The sequence below is a fragment of the Ursus maritimus genome, unplaced genomic scaffold, assembly GCF_017311325.1.
Source record: "Ursus maritimus isolate PB19 unplaced genomic scaffold, ASM1731132v1 scaffold_2, whole genome shotgun sequence".
NCBI classification, from domain to species: domain Eukaryota; kingdom Metazoa; phylum Chordata; class Mammalia; order Carnivora; family Ursidae; genus Ursus; species Ursus maritimus.
In genome coordinates this window covers 16,022,745-16,032,120 of record NW_024424452.1, presented here as the reverse complement: position 1 = coordinate 16,032,120, position 9,376 = coordinate 16,022,745, and the positions used below count along the sequence as shown (strand labels likewise).

General features: G+C 46.9%; 1 pseudogene; it reads right to left on the bottom strand.

The window, feature by feature from the left end:
• Positions 1-7,730: 7,730 nt before the first annotated feature.
• Positions 7,731-9,367, bottom strand: LOC121103669 (annotated as a pseudogene).
• Positions 9,368-9,376: the final 9 nt, after the last annotated feature.

The window sequence follows — 9,376 nt, the reverse complement described above, 5'->3', positions numbered from 1 at the left end:
TTCCGGAGCCCCCTTCAGGGAGCGGTGTCTGTTCCTAGAGCAGATTTCTCAGGGTTCTGATTTTGTGCTCCCACGTTGTATCACTTTCTAGAAGCCAGCTTCTGGAGGCTTCCTCCCCCTTCTGTTTATCTTCCGGTATCTCCTGGCAGATTCATGACTCCACATGTCTTACCTTGCAAAAAGCAGTCACTTTCCTGCTTGGAGAGATCCAGATATATATTCTTTTTTTTTTTTTTTTAATTTATTCGACAGAGATAGAGACAGCCAGCTAGAGAGGGAACACAAGCAGGGGGAGTGGGAGAGGAAGAAGCAGGCTCCTAGCGGAGGAGCCTGATGTGGGGCTCGATCCCATAACGCCGGGATCACGCCCTGAGCTGAAGGCAGACGCTCAACCACTGTGCCACCCAGGCGCCCCCTTTTTTGTTTTTTAATTGAGGTAAAATGGTTAAAATTCACATAACATAAAATGAACCGTTGTAAAGTGAACAATTCAGTGGCACTTAGTGCATCCGCAATGCGGAGCAACCCCCACCTCTATACAGATCCAGAACATTCACGTCCCTCCTGTGCCCCGTAAGCAGTTACTCCCCAGTCCCTGCTGCTCCAGCCCCCGGCAACCACCAATCTGTTTCTATGACTTTACTTGTTCTGGATATTTCCTATGAATTAAATCGTATAATATGTGACTTTGTGTATCTGGCTTCTTTCGCTTAGCATACTGTTTTTGAGACCTACTCATTACATTTTATGACTGAACAATATTACACAATTTGTTATCCATTCACCTACTGGTGAACATTTCGGTTGTTTCCACTTTTTGGCTCTTGTGAGGAGTGTTACTATGAACATTCCTGTACAGGTGTTTGTTGGAGTACCTGTTTTCAAGTCTTTGGGGTTTATACCCAGGAGTGGAATTACTGGATCACATGGTAATTCCACGTTTGTGCCATTTTACAGAGCCACCAGCGATCAGAACGTCTCCAGTCTCTCCACATCCTGCCGACACTTGTTATTCTCCATTTTGGTTCTTATCGTGGCCTCCTCATGGGTGTGAAGTGGCATCTCATCGTGGTTTCGATCTGCGTTTCCCTAATGACCAGTGAGAGTGAACATCTTTGCAGGTGTTATTGGCCATACGTATATCCTCTTTGCAGAACTATCTTTCTTTTTCCTTTTTTTTTTTTTTTTAACATCGCAGGCTGATTTTGTGGATGTTCAAAATGGTTTGATAGATACCGGCTAAATTCAGGGGACCCGTTAAAACGGGGTCCCCGACTCCTTTGCCATCTTGCCTCCTCCCCCTTATTTCACCATTTTACCTCTTTATATTCCCTAGCATTATACTAATGTTGGGAGATATCATCACTGAGACCCTGAATGTGCTGGATACTTTACATACATTATCTCATTATCCACAGTAGGCATTATCTTACCCATTCTACAGGTAAGTTAGCCTACATTATGCATGAGAGTGTCAGGGCAATACTACGATAGGTATTTTAGCTGTGAATTAGTTGACTCCAAAACTTGGCTAGGCTAGACTTCTAAGGATGGCTCTGTCAGCACTACCAAACTGACTCACGAGAGGGGCTTCCGCGGCCGCCATGAAAATGAGGAGCCAGGAGGCTGCACTTGGAACCACTGAGTTGAAAAACCACACAACTCTAGCCAAGGTCACTTGTGTATAGTTGCACAGGTGTTACATAAGCTAGAGGAGACTTGGATCATAGCTGCAAATCAGGGATTAGGAGGCTGCTTCATTGCCTCCAACCTGCCCCTTAACAACCAGAAGGCTGGAGTCTGGATACCTCAATACAACTACAGAAGACCTCCATGTCTTCTCTACCTTACTAGTCATCAGAATATGGCCAATAGCGTAAGAGCGTGGCCTCCGTTTCATTTCCACTTTCCAATTCTCATGCAGGGACATCTAAATGGAAGAGCCTAATGTGAAAGGAATCTCGGAAATGTAGTATTTAGCCCAGACAGGCTCATGTGGAGGTAAGAATAGATTCTGGACGTCAAATGACACCCAAAATTGTAGGAAAGCCAAGTTTGAACCCCTGTTCGTAAGGATGCACCCTACGCATAGTAGAATCATTGCCTCATTGAAGGGGCCTTGAAGACAATTTCATCTTATCTGATCATTTTGCAGATGAAGAAACTGAGGCCCAGAGAGAGGAAGTGATTGGGGGGTGGGGTGGGTAAAGAATGGCATAAAGACACTGGCACGGATAGGCTGGAAGAAAAATCTTCAGGAAACTTGGTGTCCAAAGAGTTTCTGACTTTACAAAGATTGAACGTGTTGATTCTAATTCAGATCCAAGAGGATGCTGGTCATTAAGAGATGTAAGCATTTTGAACTGGGAATAGATAAGAAGAGAAAGGGTTAAGTGATCCAAGTCTAAGCTTCAGGATTTTTTGTTCTTTTAATTTTGAGGGGAAAATGTTGAAGCAATAGAAAAACCACCTGTAGGAGAAGAAATACAGTGATATTCTTACTCCCGCGCCCCCCCCCCCAAAAAAAGTCTGCCCAGGGTGCTGACTAAGCTCAAAATCTCAAGGTTGCAGATATTTTCACATCTGCTTATATGTGAGAATCTAGTGACTTGTGCCCAAGTACTTGGGAAATAGGAGCAACTGCTGGTACGGAGCAGCAGTGGCAGTAGATGTGAGAAAGAAGGTGCTAGAAGTTCTTTGTGCTCTCCTTGTCTCTCTCTGACTTCTGGGCCACCAATAAGGACATCAGCTTTCTTGCCAACCTTTAATACAATGGCTTTTTTTTGCGGGGGGGTGTAGGTCTAAGCACCCTTAAACATTCCCAAATGATCATACTCTTTGAGTACCTAGATTTATTTTCCTAAAATTCTTTTTGAAACAAAAACCTTGCAGAAAAGTTGCAAATCTAGTACAAAGAACTCCCCCCCCCGCCCCCCGAACTGTTGGAGAATAAATTGCTCTCTTGGTGCATTATCACGTCTGGACGCTCCAGCGTGTATTTTCTATAAACAAGACCGCTCTCCCATAGAACCCCAACACAACCACCAAAATCAGGAAATTGCCGTTGAAACCTCAGACACCATTGAGTTTTAACAATTAACTCAGAACGTCCTTTTCAGCAAAAGGATCCATTTCAAAAGCATATGTTGCATTTACTTGTCACATCTTTTTAGTTTCCATTATTCTACAATAGTCCTTCAGGCTTTCTTGATGTTGAGCATGTTAGAACTTTTTGTTACTGGGATGGCGCTGCTCCAAGGCCCTTCAGAGCTATGGAATAGATGAACACATACACGGGGGCGTAAGTACACATATATACATTTATATCTATATTTCTGTATCTATCTACATGTCTGTGGAAAATCATAAAGCCACTCTGCTATCTCCAACTCCAACCCAGAACCATAAGGACTGAGTTTTCTCCTTTTCCCTATTTGTGTCTTCCTTTTCTGACACTGAGAAACCTGGCTCGTTATCCTTAATATATGTAATTATTTGATCAATAGCTGGTATAAGCAGGCTTCTATCTCTCCTACCACCTCTTTCCCCTCCATGATGCCCTCCCAGCCCTGTCAGGCTCTGACACCCATGCTAGGCCACCATCTCTTGTGGACACCGTCTTCACCCTGCCAGGCCTGACACACACCCTCAGAAATTGCCTTCCTTACTCTGTCTGCCCCCAAAGGCTTTAAGGTCTAATTTTTCAGGAAGGGAGGGCAGGGAAGGCAGGGTAGAAGGAGAAAGAGCCTATCTCCTTTGAAAATTTTTTTTCTTTCCCCATTTCCTTCTTGCTTGTCCCTTTAGTCTGCCTAATTCTAACGTTCTTCCTTCTTCCAATTTGTTATTTCTAGTAAGTCATTGGTTTAGAAACCAGATTCATTAATCCATTCATTTACTCTTTCATGATACAAATTTTTTTTATGCCGAGTAAACTGAGAGGCCCTAGGTTCTGAGTGAGAACTTTCCTGGGACGTGAGTTGACTGAGCTTGGATGCATGGACTTGGAAACATTTGAAATTCCATAGGCTCTCTTTGCTTGAGCCTGGGACGTTGGTGAGCATATCACACATGGCCAACTGGACATTCTCTTTATCACTTAGGGAACCTCTAGGATCTTAGGCTCTGTGGTCAGTTCAGAGAGCTGGCACTGGTGGAGAGAGGTAGATGAGTTGTGTGGGTGGGACCCCTGGGGTCCAGAAAAGGAGGAGTATGGGATTCTCTGCTGGTAGGTATCCCGAGCTATGGGTGCTGAAATGCCAATCCTGGCTTCTTCCAGCAGATCCTAGGGAGAAACAGTGAGCCCTCCGGGTCAGAACTTTGCTCAGAGATGATACCAGGAGTGGGGGCTCCTTCTTTTTCATGAAACTTCTCTGTCCTCAAGTTCTTCACAGTCATGGCGCAAATGGAGGCTCTGTCACTCCTCACCTCCCTTCCAACCGTGAGCAGCCGCAGCACAAGCGCTAAAGCGGGAGGTGAGACGCGGCATGTTCATGACCCGGAACAGCATGTGGGGGGAGGCAGTCTCCATGGGCATTTCCCAGGTATCACAGATTCTTAAGCCATGAGTTCTAGCCCTTAACCCAGAACCTACCTCAGACATTCCAGAGATCTTCACACCACTGAGATCAAAATCAGACAGGAGATAAGGTGGAGAGGACAGTGTCTTACTATGCTAGAAAAGGCTGTCATATTCCTGGACTTCTTTGCCCCTTCTTCCTGTCCCACCCTCCATGAATAGCTGGGATCAGGGAATCCCTGAGCTCCCCTCTTTGCAGGTCTTGGATCTGGCTAGCCACCCCCCAACCTGCTTCCAAATGATCCCCTAGTCTCTGCCCTTCCCCAAGGTTTCACCTATCCCATGCCCTGAAGTTAATAGCCCTGGCAACTTCAACCCTGCAGCTGGAGTGGGGTATTTTCCGGTCCTCCTCCCTACGCTNTTCCTCCAAAACACCAAACTGGAAATCTAGATTGTGATGTGAAATCTCCTAATTTAAATGTTGGCTCCACTGTGTAAACACACACACATACAGTGCTTAGCCAGAGATGGCAAACTTCACTGCGTGTTTTGAATTTCACTGTGTGTGTGTGTGTGTGTGTGTGTGTGTGTGTATTTAAAAAATTGAGCTATGGCAGTTTTATTCTTCTTGTAGTAAAAACCATTTAAAATAAACACTAAATAATGTATTTTAATTTCTCCATAGATGAGGGATAAATGGATAACATTCATCATATGAATTTAATCTTTCCTTAAAAGATTTATTTATTTTAGAGGGGAGGGGGAGGGGCAGTGGGAAAGTGAACGAGAAACTCAAGCAGACTCCCCCCTGAGTGTAGAGCCCAATATGGGTCTCCATCTCATGACCCAGAGATCAGACCTGAGTCAAAACCAAGAGTTGGACGCTTAACCGACTGTGCCACCCAGGCACCCCGACTTTAATCTTTTTAGGATTATAAAAGTAATGCACACACTTATAAAAAAGTTAAACATCACCTAAAGGAGAAGATAAGAGATTTACAAGCACATAACAATTTGAGAGGAGATGGTGCCCAAGGATACTGGCCTTAAAGTGAGAAACTGGCTTCCAGTTCTCTGAAAGGGATTTTGCAAACAAATCCCCTCCCATGCCCAACTCTACCATGCACCTAATATTCATATCCAATTACAGATTTTGTAGCCTACGTCATAGAGCTTCAAAGAAGGCAAGGACCAATACAGGTAAGCGGTATAAACAGGACCCCATCATACCAATTATTTACTGAGTGCCAACTCTGTATGTGCTGGGGGCTCAGGCCTCCAACTCGGACCCTAGCTTGTGCTCTTTGAAGTGCCATTGATGGGGACCATAGCAAGAATCCTTCCTTTCATCAAGGATGCCATGCCCAGAGGCATTTCTTGCTCCCAGCTTGGGGAGACAGGTAGTATGAATCAGATATCACCTCAATGAAGCCTCTCAGTCCTAATAAAGCCCTTTCTCCACTGCCCGGACTGTGTGCTCTGTGTTGTTCTGGTCCTGAGTCCATCTCCCTCATGACACCAAGCTACCCCAGGACCAGGGCTGCTTGCTCACATCTGTAACTTTATGGAGGAGCGAGCACATGAGCTGGCACGATGCTTTTCTTGACTGACACCACCAGCAAAAAGGCTCCAGACTTGAAGGAGATGGGAAAATTGAGGTTTAGAGTCACCCCTTTGACCCGGGGGTATCATGTACATGATCCCATGGGATCAACACAGTGTTGTGAGGTAGCCATCATCATTCTTGTATTACAGATGAAGAAACCGAAGAGGTCACACAGCTAGAAGAGATAGACCTGGACATTCTGCTAGAAGCTGAGAGAGGGGTTGCTTCACATTCCTCTCCTTTACCCCTGTTCTATCTGAGTACGATTCTAGAAGCAGCAAACCTGATAAAAGAAGACATGGGGCCAATGGTGGAAGGATGGTCCCACGGCGGGGGGGGGGGCATTAAGCCTCCTCCAACCTCAAAAAGACTAGTCTGTGCCTCTTCCAGGAACACAGTCAGCTATGGGAAGGAAAGAGAAGTCCCTCATAGCTTGGACTCTGCTCTGGGCATGGATTATGTAGTGCTTTGGGAAGCCTCCCTCTGGCTTCTATATGTTTTACCAATAAAAGTGTATTTATTTAGGCATCTCTCTCCAACGCCCAGGCAAAAGAGCCACGTTTAGTCCTCAATGTGAACTTTATGAGATGCACAAGTGAACCTTGACCACTTTTTCTCTGTTGAGGGATCTGACAAAGGATCTGGGGAACACACAAGGGAAGGGGCTAGAGAAGGGAAAGGGGCAGATGACCAACCTTGGACCTTTTGCCCCTGCCTAGAGATGTCACAAAGCATGAACTCAACAGACAGGTCTCCTGGTCCTCTGCTTTGGCTCTGGGCCCTCCCAGCCCTAGTCTTCCTCCATAAAGACTGTTCGCTTTCACAGGGGTCATATACCCCAGAGCTCACATAGTAGTCCCAAGTACAAATTCTCTGGTCCTTCTGCCAGAACACAGCCTTCCTTATGATCCCCTCTGGAGGTTAGGTACCCCCCACCAACTGTGTTCCTTACAGGGGTGCCTGATATCTGGTCCCATCCCTCTGGGATGAGGCAGTTGTTGCTCTTGGAATGATTAATCCCGTCATTCGTTAGGCCTGTGAAGAGATCTAGTTAGCAGCTGCCAAAGGTATCTGCCCTACATCTGGAAGCAGCTGGGCCAGTCCAGGATAGCTCCTACCATCCAAACTCTCCTTCCAGCTGACGTTCTGTCTCTGGGGCCTCAAAAAACAGGGTTAAGCCTTCCTTTTGGGGAAGGCTCTACTGTTCTAATTCTTCCAGCCTGGGTTTCCCTGATTCAGTCCACGAATCAATAACCCTAGAGGAGCGGAAAGGAGATTTGTTCAGCGATGCTCAGGCTCCTTGAGGACTGGGCCAAAGTTAGAACTGAAATTTGGACTGAAACCGAAGCCAGGGGTGTGGGCAGGGGCTGCCACCCTGGCACGTCTGTTGGTGCTGGCCTCGGTTGGAGCTGCTGGCGAATGCCACATTGCAGAGAGACACAGGGCTTCTCACCACCGTGGGCCACCTAGTGGATGAGCAGGTGGGAACTCCGGCTGAAGCTCTTGCCACACTCTGTATGCTGGTGCTGCAGCAGCTTTGAACTGTCTACAAAACTCTCGCTGCAACTTGAGCGCTTCTAGGCCATCTCGCCTGTGTGCGAGCACTGGTGTTTAAGGAGCTTGGAGCTGTGCTAGAAAGTTCTGCCACATTCTGAGCAGGCATAGGGCTGTTCACCCAAGTGAATGCACTGGTGCTCAGTAATTGGGTGTGCTCACTAAAGCCATGGCCATGATTGGCCATTCTTCATTATAAGTAACCTAGTCCCATAGGCAGTCGGAGCTGTTGGTGAACTTCTTGCCACATTCACAGCAATTACAGGGCTTCTCCCAAGTGTGTGAATGCTGGTGCTTGAGCATGTAAAGCTGCGTCCAAAGCTGTTACATCAGGCACAGCAGTAAGGGCTGCACATCCCTGTGTGAGCGCTGGTCCTGCAACAGAGTAGAGCTAAGGCTGAAGCTCTTACTGCAGTCCCCGCAGCTGCAAGGCTTCTTGGCACTCTGTCTGCGCGGGTCCTAGATCAGAATGGAGCTAACGCTGAAAGTCTTACCACACTCAGCAGGTATGGGGCTATTCACTGGTGTGCTCCGTTGGTGTTTAACCAGGTTGAACTGCAGCCAAAAGCCTCCCTGCACTCTGGGAACTTGTGGAACTTGTAGGGCTGGAGGCCTGAGTGGGAAACCACAGTGTTGCACAAGGTTGGAGCTGAGGCTGAAGCAACGGCCAGACTCAGAGCAGAGGTATGGTTTCTGACCAGTGTGTACCTGGTAGTGCTTAACTAGATCTGAGCCACGTTGGAAGCTTTTGTCACACTCTCAACAACAATAGGGATTAACTGCCTGGCTGCTTTTCATGTAGGAGAGAAGGTTAGGGTTCGAAGCCAATGACCAAGAAAGGGTTCTTGAGACATCTTTGGTGCAAAAAGGTGGTTTTATTTAAAGCACAGGGACAGGACCCATGGGCAGAAAGAGCTGCCACAGGGTCATGAGGAGTGGCCTATTATATACTTTCAAGTTGGGAGGGGGTTAGGGATAGTACAAGCCTCCCAGGTATTTTGGAAACAAGATTTCCAGGGTCCTGAGGGGGTTAGCTATAATTAGGAAAGGTCATTTACGACTATTTAGTAGAAACTTAGTTATGAGACCCTTCAGATGTATATCTGTGGGTCATATGTTTGGGGGATGATTGCTAACATGTATCTTGGGGGGTAGAGCTAAAGGAAGTTTCCAAAGGAATTTTTATATGTTAAAGTAGACTTATAGGATCCTGGGGGTGGGCAGGGCTAGGATTGTTTTTTGCCCTTAGCAAAGTATTAACATTGAAGCAGTTGAGTCGCTAGAAGAATGTCACTCCGCCTGTTTCAAGGATTTGTCAATGGGCTATAAGTAATAAGGAAATGTAATAATTTCTCTTCTGCCTGTTTCCCACATCACTTTGGTGGTGAAGGAGGTTAGGGAGGTAGGCTGTGGTCAGTCCACACTCTCAGCTCTCTAAGGCTTTGGGGACTGCAAGACAGTTGGTCCTGTTAGAGGCTTCTTCCCTGGGCCGGAGCCTGACTTACGTAGGTATTTCAGGACCAGCAGCATTTCCCAGGAGGCCGGCTGCCGCATACACACCAGGGAGGGCCGCTCAGGTGGAACAACTCCGCTAAGGAGGGCGGACCTCTGGGCTCCCTGGGATCCCGAAGTTCCAAAAACCGGCCACTAAGTTCACAAGCTGAGGCCGGGCGAGGACATTCACGAGGGGGGGGGGGGGG